Here is a 14,900-nt window from a genome sequence, read left to right on the forward strand (position 1 = left end):
GTATCTCTGTCTCTGAGTCTCTGCCTCACTCTCTACCTCTGTCTCTTTTGAGATCTGTGCATGTGTTTGCGTGTTTGAGTCTTTGTCTCCCTCACACTGCCTCTCTCTGACTCACTCTGTCTCTCGCTGTTTCTCTGTTTGTCTCGGTCTCTCAATCTGCCCGTGTCTTTCTCCCAGTGTCCAGTTCTGTTCCAATGGTATTCTCTCAGTCTCTCTGTCTGACTGTCTCTCTCTCTTTCCCATTATCACTGTCTGTCTATGTCTCTGCCTGTCTGTCTCTCTTTGCCTGTCTCTGTTCGACCCTGTCTCTAACCTGTAGAGTTTTTCCATCATTTTCTGTTTTTATCTCTGTCTCTCTCTCTCTATCTTCTCTCTCACTATCTCTCTCTCTCTCTTTGTCGCTCTCTTTGTCCATGTCTTTGTCTTTGTCTCTGGCTTTCCATTACTATTTGCCTCCCTCTCTCTATGGAGCACACACACACACACACATCTCTGTGTATGTGTGTGTTTGAATCTTTGTCTCACTCAGTCTGCCTATCCCTCTCAGCCTCACACTTGCTCTATTTCTCTCGCTCGCTGTCTGTCTCTCCCTGTTTCTCTTTTTGTGTCTGTCTCTCAATGTGTCTGTCTCTTTCTCATGGTGTCCAGTTCTTTTCACAGCGCGATTCCTGCTGTCTCAAAATCTACACCCGTCAGCACCTCGTTAGTATAGTCGTGAGTATCCCCGCCTGTCATGCGGGAGGAAGCATTTTCGAAATGTAGAATTGTACTTCTGTCATTCGGTATAGATTCATATTAAAAGTTCCAGAGCAACATAGAAGAGTAAAAATACAGCAAGAGGAGATTGGCTCTTCCAAATTTTTCGGAAACGGAGACTTTTTCAGGATTCTGTGGCGTTCTGATGCAAAGAGATAGATGATTGAGTTTTATCTGAGTAACATTTGAAGAGGCAGAAACCCAGTAGTCGTGCCAGGTTGGTGAAGGCAATGGACTAAAAAACCCATTGGGGTTTTCCTGCGCAGGTTCGATCCTGCCGACTACTGATTTCAGCATTTTTCATTCCAGTTCACAATTTAACCAGATCCCTGCAAAACGGATCCTGAGTTAGGTAGAATAATGTCCCACACCTTTCAACACTGACATTTTTTCTAATTTTCATTAATCTGCAATATTCACGATACATACGGATAGAAAAACGCAATAATCAGCCAAATTAGCGACAGTGATTCAGCCTGTCTATCCCTCTATATGTCTAAGGCACTCTGTGTATGTCCGTTGGTGCGTGTATATTTTTGGTTGTGTGTGTGTGTGTCTCTATGTGTGCCTATCTGTATGTATATCACTGTGTATGTGCAACTGTCTGTGGATATCATCACCATGAATTTGATATGTACTGGAACTTGTTAAAAAGACTTGGGGAAAATAATACGGTTGTGACATTTGATATCGACTTTGGTTCAGCGGCAGCATTTTCGACTTCAAGTCCCACTCCTGAGACTTGAGCATATAATCTTGGCTGACACTCAAGTGCAGTACTTGCAGAATTTTGCATTGTCGAAGCTGTTGACTTTCGGATGAAATGTTAAATTGAAGCTCTGTCTGCTCTCTCGGGTGACTGTTAAAGTAGTCGTGGCCGAGTGGTTAAGGCGATGCACTAGAAATATATCGGGTTATCCCGCGCAGGTTCGAATCCTGCCGACTGCGATTATCAGTATATTTCATTGCATTTCACAATTTAACCAGTTCTCTGCCAAACTGATCCTGAGATGGCTGGAATAACGTCCCACACCTTTCAACACTGACATTTTTTCCTCATGTTTATTAATCTGCAATTTTCACGATACATCCGTTTCAAAAATCGCAAACATCAGTCAAAGTTGCGACAGTGATTCAGCCTGTCAATCCCTCGAATGTCTAAGGCATCTGTGCATGCCCGTTGGTGCGTGCAAATTTTTGGTTATGTGTGTCTCTGTGTCTGTCGATCTCTATATATGTCTCTGTGTATGTGCAACTGTCTGTGGAAATCATCACCATGAATTTGGTATGTCCTGGAACTTATAAAAAAGACTTGGGGAAAATAATACGGTTGTGAACATTTGTATCGGCTTTGGTTCAGTGGCAGCATTATCGACTGAATCGGGAGTTTGTGTGTTCAAGTCGCACTCCTGAGAATTGAGCATATCATCTTGGCTAACACTCAAGTGCAGCACTTGGGGAATTTTGCAATGTTGAAGCTGTTGACTTTCGGATGAAATGCTAAATTGAAGCTCCGTCTGCACCCTCGGGTGGATATGAAAGTTCCCAGTGCATTACTCGAAAAAGAATAGGAGAGTTGCCCCCGTGTCAATATTATAAAAATGTTCGTAAATGCTCACTGAAAGCCGATGTGTATGTGTTTGTATGTGGGGTTGGGGTTGAAGCCCAGATTCTCACAGAGACAGAATCCAGGTTCTCACATGGCCTTAAAATTCAATGGGTTTTTCCCGCGTGGGTTCGTACCCCACTCCTGATGTCTCTTTAATTTAACACGGATTTCCTCCCATTCTGATCAGTGAGACCAAATTTGCATCGGTTGAATCAGCAATTTTCTGTAACAATGTGACACTCTGAACCGATAATGAAATGAAATTGTGAAATGTATCTGTGTCGCTCGGTCTCTGCCTCTCTCCCTCTTCAGAGAGTTGTATATGTGTTTGTATGTTTGAGTCTTTGTCTCTCTCAGTCTGACTCACTCTGTCTGTCCCTGTTTCTCTGTTTGTCTCTGTCTCTCAATCTGTCTCTTTCTCACGGTGCCACGTCTGTTCCAATGGGATTCTCTCAGACTCTTTGTCTGACTGGCTCTCTCTTTCCCATCATTTCGGTCTGTCCATGTCTTTGCCTGTCTCTGTTAGTCCCTGCCTGTAAGCTGAGAAGTATTTCCATCATTTTCTGTTTTAGTCTCTATCGCTCTCTCTCTATCTGTCTCTCTCCTTGTCACTGTCTTTATCATTGTCTTTCTCTCACTCTTTCCCTCTCTCTCTTAATAGATCACACACACACATCTCTGTATATGTATATGTTTGAGCCTTTTTCTCACTCAGTCTGCCTCTCCTTCTCAGTCTCACACTTTCTGTCACTCGTTGTCTCTATCTCGCTGTCTGTCTCTCCCTGTTTGTCGGTTTGTCTCTGTCTCTCAATGTGTCTGTCGACTTCTCATGGTGTCCAGTTCTGTTCACAGTGGCTCGATTCCTGCTCTGACAAAATTAGTACCCGTAAGTTCCTCGTTAGTATCGTGGTGAGTATCCCTGCCTGTCACGCGGGAAACCGGGGTTCAATTCCCCGACGGGGAGGCAGTTGTTTTAAAATGTAGAATTTTACTTCTATTTCTTGGCAGAGATTCATATTAAAAAGTTCCAGAGCAATATCGAACTGTAACAATACAGGTGGAGGAGATTGCCTCGTCCAGATTTTTAGCAAACGGAGAATTTTTCAGGAGTCTTTGGCCGTCTGCTGCACAGAGATGGATGACTGAGTTTTTTCTGAACAACGTTTAAAAAGGCAGCGACACAGTAGTCGTGGCCGAGTGGTTAAGGCGATGGACTAGAAATCAATTGGGTTATCCTGCGCAGGTTCGAATCCTGCCGACTACGATTCTCAGCATTTTTCATTCCATTTCACAATTTAACCAGTTCTCTGCCAAACTGATCCTTAGATAGATGGAATAACGTCCCACACCTTTCAACACTGACATTTTTTTCTCATGTTTCTTAATCTGCAATATTCACGATACATCCGTTTCAAAAATCGCAAACATCAGCCAAAGTTGGGACAGTGATTCAGCCTGTCTATCCCTCGAGATGTCTAAGGCATCTGTGCATGCCCGTTGGTGCGTGCAAATTTTTGGTTATGTGTGTGTGTCTCTGTGTCTGTCTATCTCTATATATGTCTCTGTGTATGTACAGTGCTCTGTGCAAATCATCACTATGAATTTGGTATGTCCTGGAACTTATAAAAAAGACTTGGGGAAAATAATACGCTTGTGAACTTTTGTATCGGCTTTGGTTCAGTGGCAGCATTCTCGACTGAATCGGGAGTTTGTGTGTTCAAGTCGCACTCCTGAGACTTGAGCATATCATCTTGGCTAACACTCAAGTGCAGCACTTGCGGAATTTTGCAATGTTGAAGCTGTTGACTTTCGGATGAAATGTTAAATTGAATCTCCGTCTGCACCCTCGGGTGGATATGAAAGTTCCCAGTGCATTTCTCGAAAAAGCATAGGAGAGTTGCCTCCGTGTCAATATTACTAAAAATGTTCGTAAATGCTCACTGAAAGCCGATGTGTATGTGTTTGTATGTGGGGTTGGGGTTGAAGCCCAGATTCTCACAGAGACAGAATCCAGGTTCTCACAGGAGTGGTTGAGGCGTTGGTTTTAAAATTCAATGGGTTTTTCCCGCGTGGGTTCGTACCCCACTTCTGGTATCTCTTTAATTTAACACGGATTTCCTCCCATTCTGATCAGTGAGACCGGATTTTCATCGGTTGAATCAGCAATTTTCTGTGACACTCTGAACCGATAATGAAATGAAATTGTGAAATGGATCTGTGTCACTCGGTCTCTGCCTCTCTCTCTCTCTTCAGAGAGTTGTGTATGTGTTTGTATGTTTGAGTCTTTGTCTCTCTCAGTCTGACTCACTCTGTCTGTCCCTGTTTCTCTGTTTGTCTCTGTCTCTCAATCTGTCTCTTTCTCACGGTGCCCACGTCTGTTCCAATGGGATTCTCTCAGACTCTTTGTCTGACTGGCTCTCGCTTTCCCATCATTTCGGTCTGTCCATGTCTTTGCCTGTCTCTGTTAGTCCCTGCCTGTAAGCTGAGAAGTATTTCCATCATTTTCTGTTTTAGTCTCCATCGCTCTCTCTCTATCTGTCTCTCTCCTTGTCACTGTCTTTATCATTGTCTTTCTCTCACTCTTTCCCTCTCTCTCTTAATAGATCACACACACAGATCTCTGTATATGTATGTTTTTGAGTCTTTTTCTCACTCAGTCTGCCTCTCCTTCTCAGTCTTCCTCTTTCTGTCTCTTGTTGTCTCTATCTCGCTGTCTGTCTCTCCATGCTTGTCGGTTTGTCTCTGTCTCTCAATGTGTCTGTCGACTTCTCATGGTGTCTAGATCTGTGCACAGCTCGATTCCTGTTAGTTCCTCGTTAGTATAGTGGTGAGTATACCCGATTTTCAGCAGGAGACCGGGGTTCAATTCCCTGACTGGAAGCCAGGTGTTTCAAAATGTAGAATTTTACTTCTGTTTCTTGGTAGAGATTCGTATTAAAAAGTTCCAGAGCAATATAGAACTGGAAAAATACACGTAGAGGAGATTGCCTCTTCCAGATTTTTAGTAAACGGAGACTTTTTCAGGATTCTTTGGCTGTCTGCTGTACAGAGATGGATGACTGAGTTTTTTCTGAGTAACGTTTAAGAAGGCAGAGTCGCATTCGAAGTGGCCGAGTGGTTAAGACGATGGATTAGAAATCCATTGGGTTTTCCCTGCGTAGTTTTGAGGCGTGTCCACTACGATTCTCGCCATTTTTCATTCCATTTCACAATTTAACCAGAACTTTGCAAAACTGATCCTGAGACAGATGGTATAACGTCCCACACCTTTCAACACTGACATTTTGTTCTCATTTTTATTAATCTGAAATATTTACGATACATACGGATAGAAAAACACAAAAATCAGTCAAAGTTGCGACAGTGAGTCAGCCTGTCTATCCCTTTATATGTTGAAGGCATCTGTGCATGTCCGTTGGTGCGTGTAAATTTTTGGTTATGTATGTGGGTGTGTCTCTGTCGATCTGTATATATTTCTCTGTGTATGTGCAACTGTCTGTGGAAATCATCACCATGAATTTGGTATGTCCTGGAAATTATAAAAAAGACTTGGGGAAAATAATACGGTTGTGAACGTTTGTATCGACTTTATTTCAGTGGCAGCATTCTCGACTGAATCAGGAGTTTGTGTGTTCAAGTCGCACTCCTGCGACTTGAGCATATAATCTTGGCTAACATTCAAGTTCAGCACTTGGGGAATTTTGCATTGTTGATGCTTTTGACTTTCGGATGAAATGTTAAATTGAAGCTTTGTCTGCACTATCGGGTGGATATGAAAGGTCCCAGAGCCTTACTCGAAAAAGAATAGGAGAGTTTCCCCCGTGTCAATATTACTAAAAATGTTCGTAAATGCTCACTGAAAGCCTACATATATGTGTGTCTGTGGGGGTGGGGTTGAAGCCAAGTTTCTCACAGAGACAGAATCCATATTCTGACAGGACCAGGATGGCTGAGTGGTTAAGGCGTTGGCCTTAAAATTCAATGGGATGTTTCCTGCGTGTTCTCGTACCTGACTTCTTTAATTTAACACGGATTTCTTCCCATTCTCATCAGTGATACCCGATTTTCATCTGTTGAATGTGCAACTCTGTAACACTCTGAGCCGATAATGAAATGAAATTGTGAAATGTATCGGTGTCGCTCGGTCTCTGCCTCTCTCTTTCTTTAGAGAGGTGTGTTTGTGTTTGTGTGTTTGCCACTCTCAGTCTGACTCACTCTGTCTGTTCATGTGTCTCTGTCTCTTTCTCACGGTGTCCAGTTCTGTTCCAAGGGGATTCTCTTGGACTCTTTGGTCAGACTGGCTCTCTCTTTGCCATCATTTCTGTCTGTCCATGTCTTTGCCTGCCTCTGATAGTTCCTGTCTCTAACCTGCTGAGTATTTCCAGCATTTGTGTTTCTATTTCTGACACCCTCTATCTCTCGCTCTCTCTCCTTGTCACTGTCTTTATTACTCTCTTTCTCTCACTCTTTCCCTCTCTCTTTATAGATCACACACACACATCTCTGTATATGTGTGTGTTTGAGTCTTTTTCTCACTCAGTCTGCCTCTCCTTCTCAGTCTCACATTTTCTGTCTCTCATTGTCTCTATCTGGCTGTCAGTCTCTCCCTGTTTGTCGGTTTGTCTCTGTCTTTCAATGTGTCTGTCGTCTTCTCATGGTGTCCAGTTCCATTCACAGCTCGCTTCCTGCTCTGATAGAACTCATGCTCGTTAGTATAGTGGTGAGTATCCCCGCCTCTTCCGCCGGAGACCGTGGTTCTACTTCCCGACGCGGTGGCAGCATTTACAAAATGCAGAATTTTACTTGTTTCTTGGTGTTGATTCATATTAAAATGTTCCAGAGCAATATAGAACAGTACAAATACAGGAAGAGGAGATTGCCTCTTCCAGATTTTTATCAAACGGAGACTTTTTCCGGATTCTGTGGCCGTCTGCTGCACAGAGATGGATGACTGAGTTTTATCTGAGTAACATTTAATGATGCAGCGAATTAGTAGTCGTGGCCGAATGGGTAAGACAATGGACAAAAAATCTATTGGGGTTTCTCTGAGCAGTTTTGAATCCTGCCGACTATGTTTCTCAGCATATTTCATTCTGTTTCACAATTTAACCACGTTACTGCAAAACTGATTCTGAGATAGATGGAGCAACGTCCCACATCTTTCGATGCAGCCGCTGTTTTCTTTCTTACATTAATCTGCAGTATTCACGATACATACGGATAGAAAAACGCAAAAACCAGCCAGAGTAGCCTCAGTGATCCTGCCTGTCTATCCATCTATTTGTCTAAGGCAACCTGTGTATATCTTGATCTGAGTGTCATGGTACATCAGTCATTGAAAGTTGGCATGTAGGTGCAGCAGGTGGTGAAGAAAACAAATGGCATGTTTGCCTTCATAGCTAGGTGATTTGAGTATTGGAGCAGGAAGATATTACTGCAGTTGTACAGGGCCTTGGTGAGGTCACACCTGGAATATTGCTCCCCGAATCTGAGGAAGGACGTCCTTGCTATTGAGGGAGTACAGCGAAGGTTCACCAGCATGATTCCCGGGATGGCAGGATTGACATATGAGGAGAGACTGGATCAACTGGGCTGGTATCCACTGGAGTTTAGAAGAATGAGAGGGGATCTCACAGAAACATATAAAATTCTGACGAGATTGGAGGCTGGAAGAATGTTCTCATTGCTGGGGAGTTTGAGACCAAGGATTACAGTCTAAAAATAAGGGGTAAGCCATTTATGACCGAGATGAGGAGAAACATCTTCACTCAGAGAGTGGTTAACCTGTGAAATTTTCGACCGCAGAAAGTCGTTGAGGCCAGTTCGTTAGATATATTCAAAAGGGAGTTAGATATGGCCCTTACGGCGAAAGGGATCAAGGGGTATGGAGAGAAAGCAGGAAAGGGGTACTGAGGTTGAATGATGAGCAATGATCTTATTGAATGGTGGTGCAGGCTCGAAGGGCCGAATGGCATATTCCTGCAACTAATTTCTATGTTTCTATGTTGATGCGTGTATATTTTTGGTTATTGTGTGTGCGCGTGTCTGTGTATGTCTATCTGTATGTATGTCTCTGTGTATGTGCAACTGTCTGTGGATATCATCACCATGAATTTAGTACGTCCCGGAACTTTTTAAAACACTTGGGGAAAATAATACGGTTGTGATCTTTGGTATCGGTTTTGATTCAGTGGCTCCATTCTCGACTGAATCAGGAGGTTGTGTGTGGAAAATCACTCCTGAGACTTGAACACATCATCTTGGATGACACTCAAATGCAGTATTTGGGGAATTTTGCATTGTTGAAGCTGTTGACCATCGGCTGAAATATTAAATTGAAGCTCAATCTGCACCCACGGGTGGATGTGAAAGTTCCCAGAACCTTAGTCGAAAAAGAATAGGAGAGTTGCGCCCGTGTCAATATTGCGAAAAATGTTCGTAAATGCACCATGAAATCCTATGTGTCTGTGTGTCGCTGTGGGGGTGGAGCTGAAGCCCAGATTCTCACAGAGGCAGAGTCCAACCACTGACAGGATCAGGACCAGGATGGCCGAGTTGTAAAGGCGTTGGATTTAAGATCTAATGGGTTATATACTCGCGTGCGTTCAAACCCCACTCCTGGTGATTCCTTAATTCAACAGAGATTTTTCCCATCCTGCCTAGTGATACCCGATTTTCATCTGCTGAATCTCCAATTTTCTGCAACTATGTGACATTCTGAGCCGACAATGAAATGAAATTGTGAAATGTATCTGTGTTGCTCGGTCTCTGCCTCTCTCTGTCGTTCAAGAGCTGTGAATGTGTTTGAGTGTCTGCCTCTCTCTGTCCCTGTTTCTCTGTTTGTCTCTGTCTCTCAATCTGTCTGTTTCTCACGGTGTCTAGTTCTGTTGCAATGGGATTCTCTCAGACTCTCAGTCTGACTGCCTATCTCTGCCCCATTATCTCTGTCTGTCCATGTCTTTGCCTGTCTCTGTTAGTCCCTGTCTCTAACCTGATAAGTATTTCCATTATGTTCTGTTTTTGTCTCTATATCTCTCTCTCTATCTGTCTTTCTCTCTATCTATCGCCCTCTTTGACTCTCTCTTTGTCCTTGTCCTTTTCTCTGTCATTCCATCACTATTTGCCTCCCTCTCTTTATGGAGCATGCAAATACATGTATTTGAGTCCTTTTCTCATTCAGTCTGATCCTCCCTTTCAGTCTCAAACTTTCTGTCTCTCTTTGTCTCTATCTCGCTGTCTGTCTGTCCCCGTTTCCCTGTTTGTCTCTGGTTCTCAATGTGTCTGTCACTTTCTCACGGTGTCCAGTTCTGTTCGAATGGGATTCTCTCAGTCTCTCTGTCTGACTGTCTCACTCTTTCCCATCATCTCTGTCTGTCTATGTTTCTGCCTATCTGTCTCTCTTTGCCTGTCGCTGGTAGTTCCTGTCTCTAACCTGCTGAGTAGTTCCATCATTTTCTGTTAATATCTTTGTCTCTCTCTCGATCTGTCGCTCTCTCTCTATCTGTCTCTCTCCTTGTCACTGTCTTTATCACTGTCTTTCTTTCACTCTTTACCTCTCTCTCTTTATTGATCACACACACACATCTCTGTATATGTAGGTGTTTAAGTCTTTTTCGCAGAGTCTGCCTGACTTTTCAGTCTCAACCTTTCTGTCTCTCGTTGTCCCTCTATCGCTGTCTGTCTCTCCCTGTTTGTCAGTTTGTCTCTGTCTCTCAATGTGTCTGTCGACTTCTGTTCACAGCTCGATTACTGCTCTGACACAGCCCGTACCTTCGTCCGTATAGTCGTGATTTTGCTCCCCTGTTATGCAGGAGAACCGGGTTCAATTCCTCGATGGAAAAGCAGTTTTTTCAAAATGTCTAATTTTTCTTCTGTTTCTTGGTATAGATTTATATTAAAAAGTTCCAGAACAATATAGAACAGTAAAAATACATCAAGAGGAGATTGCCTCTTCCAGATTTTTTGCAAGCAGAGACTTTTTCAGGATTCTGTGGCTGTCTGCTGCACAGAGATGGATGACTGAGTTTTTTCTGAGTAACATTTAAAGTGCCAGAGACGCAGTAGTTGTGGCCGAGTGGTTAATGCGATGAACTTGAAATCCTTTGGGTTTTCTGCGCTCAGGTTCGAATCCTGCCGATTGCAATTTTCATTCCATTTTACAATTTAACCAGGTTTTTGCAAAACTAATCCTGAGATAGGTGGAATAACGTCCCACACCTTTCAACACTGACATCTATTTCTCATTTTTATTAATCTGCAATATTCACGATACATACGGATAGAAAAATGCAAAAATCAGCCAAATTAGCGACAGTGATTCAGCCTGTCTATCCCTCGATATGTCTAAGGCATCTGTGCATGACCGTTGGTGCATGTATATTTTTGGTTATGTATGTATGTTTGTATCTCTGTGTCTGTCTCTCTGTATATAAGTCTCTGTGTATGTGAAACTGTCTGTGGAAATCATCACCATGAATTTGGTATGTCCTGGAACTTTTTAAAAATACTTGGGGAAAATAATACGGTTGTGAACTTTGGTATCGGCTTTGGTTCAGTGGCAGCATTCTCGACTGAAAACGCAAAAGCCAGACAAAGTAACGACAGTGACCCTGCCTGTCTATCCATCTATTTGTCTAAGGCAACCTGTGTATATCTTGATCTGGGTGTCATGGTATATCAGTCATTGAAAGTTGGTGTGCAGGTGCAGCAGGCGGTGAAGAAGGCAAATGGCATGTTCGCCTTCATAGCTAGGGGCTTTGAGTATAGGAGCAGGGAGGTTTTACTGCAGTTGTACAGGGCCTTGGTGAGGCCACACCTGGAATATTGTGTTCAGTTTTGGTCTCCGAATCTGAGGAAGGACGTCCTTGCTATTGAGGGAGTAGAGCGAAGGTTCACAGCATGATTCCCGGGATGGCAGGACTGACATAGGAAGAGAGACTGGATCAACTGGGCTGGTATCCACTGGAGTTTAGAAGAATGAGAGGGGATCTCATAGAAACAAATAAAATTCTGACGAAATTTGGCAAGTGAGAGGCAGGACGAATGTTTCCGTTACTGGGGAGTTCGAGAACTAGGGGTCACAGTCTAAGAATAAGGGGTAAGCCATTTAGGACTGAGATGAGGAGAAACGTCTTCACTCAGAGAGTGGTTAACCTGTGGAATTCTCTACCGCAGAAAGTTCTTGAGGCCAGTTAGTTAGATATATTTAAGAGGGAGTTAGATATGGCCCTTACGGCTCAAGGGTTCAAGGGGTATGGAGAGAAAGCAGGAAATGGGTACTGAGGTGAATGATCAGCCATGATCTTAAAGAATGGTTGTGCAGGCTCGAAGGGCCGAATGGCCTGCTCCTGCAACTAATTTCTATGTTTCTATGTTTTTTTGTTGATGCGTGTATATTTTTGGTTATTGTGTGTGTGTGTGTGTCTGTGTATGTCTATCTGTATGTATGTCTCTGTGTATGTGCAACTGTCGATGGAAATCATCACCATGAATTTGGTATGTCCTGGAAATTTTTTAAAAACTTGGGGAAAATAATACGGTTGTGATCTTTAGTATCGGCCTTGGTTCATTGGCTCCATTCTCGACTGAATCGGGAGGTTGTGTGTGTAAGTCCCACTCCTGAGACTTGAGCAGATAATCTTTGCTGACACTCAAGTGCAGTACTTGGGGAATTTTGCATTGTTGAAGCTGTTGACCATCGGCTGAAATGTTAAAGTGAAGCTCCGTCTGCAACCTCGGGTGGATGTGAAAGTTCCCAGAGCATTACACGAAAAAGAATAGGAGAGTTGCGCCCGTGTCAATGTGACTAAAAATTTTCGTAAATGCTCACTGAAACCCGATGTGTATGTGTGTGTGTTGTTGTGGGGGTGGAGCTGAAGCCCAGATTCTCACAGAGGCAGAATCCAAACGCTACAAAGACCAGGATGGGCGAGTGGTTAAGGCGTTGGCTTTAAAATTCAATGGGTTTTCCCCGTGTGGATTCGAACCCCAATCCTAGCATCTCTTTAATTTAACAGAGATTTTTCCCATCCTGCCCAGTGATACCGGATTATCATCTGTTCAATCTGCAATTTTCTGTAACTCTGTGACACTCTGAGCCGATCATGAAATGAAATTGTGAAATGTATCTGTGTATCTCAGTCTCTGCCTTTCTCTCTTTAGAGAACTGTGTATGTGTTTGTGTGCTTGAGCCTTTGTCTCCCTCAGTCTGCCTCTCTCTGACTCACTCTGTCTGTGCCTGGTTCTCTGTTTGTCTCTGTCTCTCAATCTGTCTCTTTCGCACGGTGTCCAGTTCTGTTCCAATGGGATTCTCTCAGACTCTCTGTCTGACTGTCTCTCTCTTTCCCATCATCCCTGTCCGTGTCTTTGCCTGTCTCATTTTGTTCCTGTCTCTAATCTGATGAGTATTTCCATCATTTTCTGTTTTTGAAACATAGAAACAAAGAAAATAACTGCAGGAGTAGGCCATTAGGCCCTTCGAGCCTGCACCGCCATTCAATATGATCATGGCTGATCATTCCTTCAGTTACCCTTTCCTGTTTTTCTCTCCATACCACTTCATCCACTTAACCGTAAGGACCATATCTAACTCCCTCTTGAATATATCCAATGAACTGGCTTCAACAACTCTCTGTGGCAGTAATTCCACAGGTCAACAACTCTCTGACTGAAGAAGTTTCTCCTCATCTCACTGCTAAATGGCCTACCCCTTATCCTAAGACTATGTCCCCTGTTTCTAGCTTCCCCAACATCGAGAACATTCTCCCCTCTCATCATTCTCAACGCCAGTGATTAAAGGCCTAGTTGATCCAATCTCTCCTCATATGACAGTCCTGCCATCCCTGGAATCAGTCTGGTGAACCTTCGCTGCACTCCCTCAACAGCAAGAACGTCCTTCCTCAGACTAGGAGACCAAAACTGAACACAATATTCCAGGTGTGTCCTCACTAAGGCCTTGTACAACTGCAGTAAGATCTTCTGGCTCCTGTATTCAAATCCCCTAGCTACGAAGGCCAACATACCATTTGCCTTCTTTACCGCCTGCTGTACCTGCATGCCCACTTTCAGTGACTGATGAACCATAACACCAAGGTCTCATTGCACCTCACCTTTTTCTAGTCTTCTGCCATTCAGATAATATTCTGCCTTCGTGTTTTTGCCCCCAAACTGGATAACCTCACATTTATCCACATTATGCTGCATCTTCCATGTATTTGCCCACTCACCTAATCTGTCCAATTCACCCTGCAGCCTCTTAGCGTCCTCCTCACAGCTCGTACCGCCACCCAGTTTAGTGTCATCCGCAAACTTGGAGATATTACACTCTATTCCTTCAACCAAATTGTTCATGTATATTGTAAAGAGCTGGAGTCCCAGCACTGAGCCCTGTGGCACCCCACTAGTCACTTATGCCAGTCTGAAAAGGACCTGTTTATCCCGATTCTCTGCTTCCTGTCTGCCAACCAGTTCTCTATCCATGTCAGTACATTAATCCCAATACCATACACTTTGATTTTGTGCACCAATCTCTTGTGCGGGACCTTGTCAAAAGCCTATTGAAAGTCCAAATACATCACATCCACTGGTTCTCCCTTGTCCACTCTACTCGTTACATCCTCAAAAAATTTCAGAAGATTCGTCAAGCATGATTTCACTTTCATAAATCCATGCTGACTCGGTCCGATCCTGTCACTGCTTTCCAAATGTGCTGCTATTTCATCCTTAATGATTAATTCCAACATTTTCCCCACTACTGATGTCAGGCTAACCGGTCTATAATTACCCGCTTTCTCTCTCCCTCCTTTTTAAAAAAGTGCCGTCACATTAGCTACCCTCTAGTCCATAGGAACTGATCGAGAGTCGATAGATTGTTGGAAAATGATCACCAATGCATCCACTATTTCTACGGCCACTTCCTTAAGTACTCTGGGATGCAGACTATTAGGACCCGGGGATTTATCGGCCTTTAATCCCATCAATTTCCTCAACACAATTTCCTGCCAATAAGGATATCTTTCAGTTCCTTATTCTCACGAGACCCACAGTCCCCTAGTACATTCGGAAGGTTCAAGTGAGATTCTCTCAGTCTCTCTGTCTGACTGTCTCTCTCATTCCCATCATCTCTGTCTGTCTATGTCTCTACCTGTCTGTCTCTATTTGCCTGTCTCTGTTAGTTCCTGTCTCTAACCTGCTGAGTATTTCCATCATTTTCTATTTATATATCTGTATATCTCTCTATCTGTCGCTCACTCTTCATCTGTCTCTCTCCTTGTTACTGTCTTTATCACTGTCTTTCTCTCACTGTTTCCCTCTCTCTCTTTATATCTGTATGTGTGTGTGTTTGTGTCTTTTTCTCACACAGTCTGCCTCTCCTTCTCAGTCTCACACTTTCTGTCCCACGTTGTCTCTATCTCGCTGTCTGTCTCTCCCTGTTTGTCGGTTTATCTCTGTCTCTCAATGTGCCTGTCTACTTCTCATGGTGTCCATTTCTGTTCTCAGCTCGATTCCTGCACTGACAGAATCCACACCCGTCAGC

The 14,900-nt window shown here is 43.5% G+C and overlaps 1 protein-coding gene and 1 non-coding gene across 2 annotated transcripts in view; one reads left to right on the forward strand and one right to left on the reverse strand.

The window, feature by feature from the left end:
- Positions 1–14,900, reverse strand: part of LOC139235632 (zinc finger protein 239-like) — a 786,713-nt gene that overhangs the window by 364,205 nt on the left and 407,608 nt on the right. The window lies entirely within an intron of this gene.
- trnas-aga (transfer RNA serine (anticodon AGA)) lies at positions 3,549–3,629 on the forward strand. Its single transcript has one exon. It is a non-coding gene; the product is annotated as a tRNA-Ser (tRNA).

The sequence above is a fragment of the Pristiophorus japonicus genome, chromosome 23, assembly GCF_044704955.1.
Source record: "Pristiophorus japonicus isolate sPriJap1 chromosome 23, sPriJap1.hap1, whole genome shotgun sequence".
Taxonomy (NCBI): domain Eukaryota; kingdom Metazoa; phylum Chordata; class Chondrichthyes; family Pristiophoridae; genus Pristiophorus; species Pristiophorus japonicus.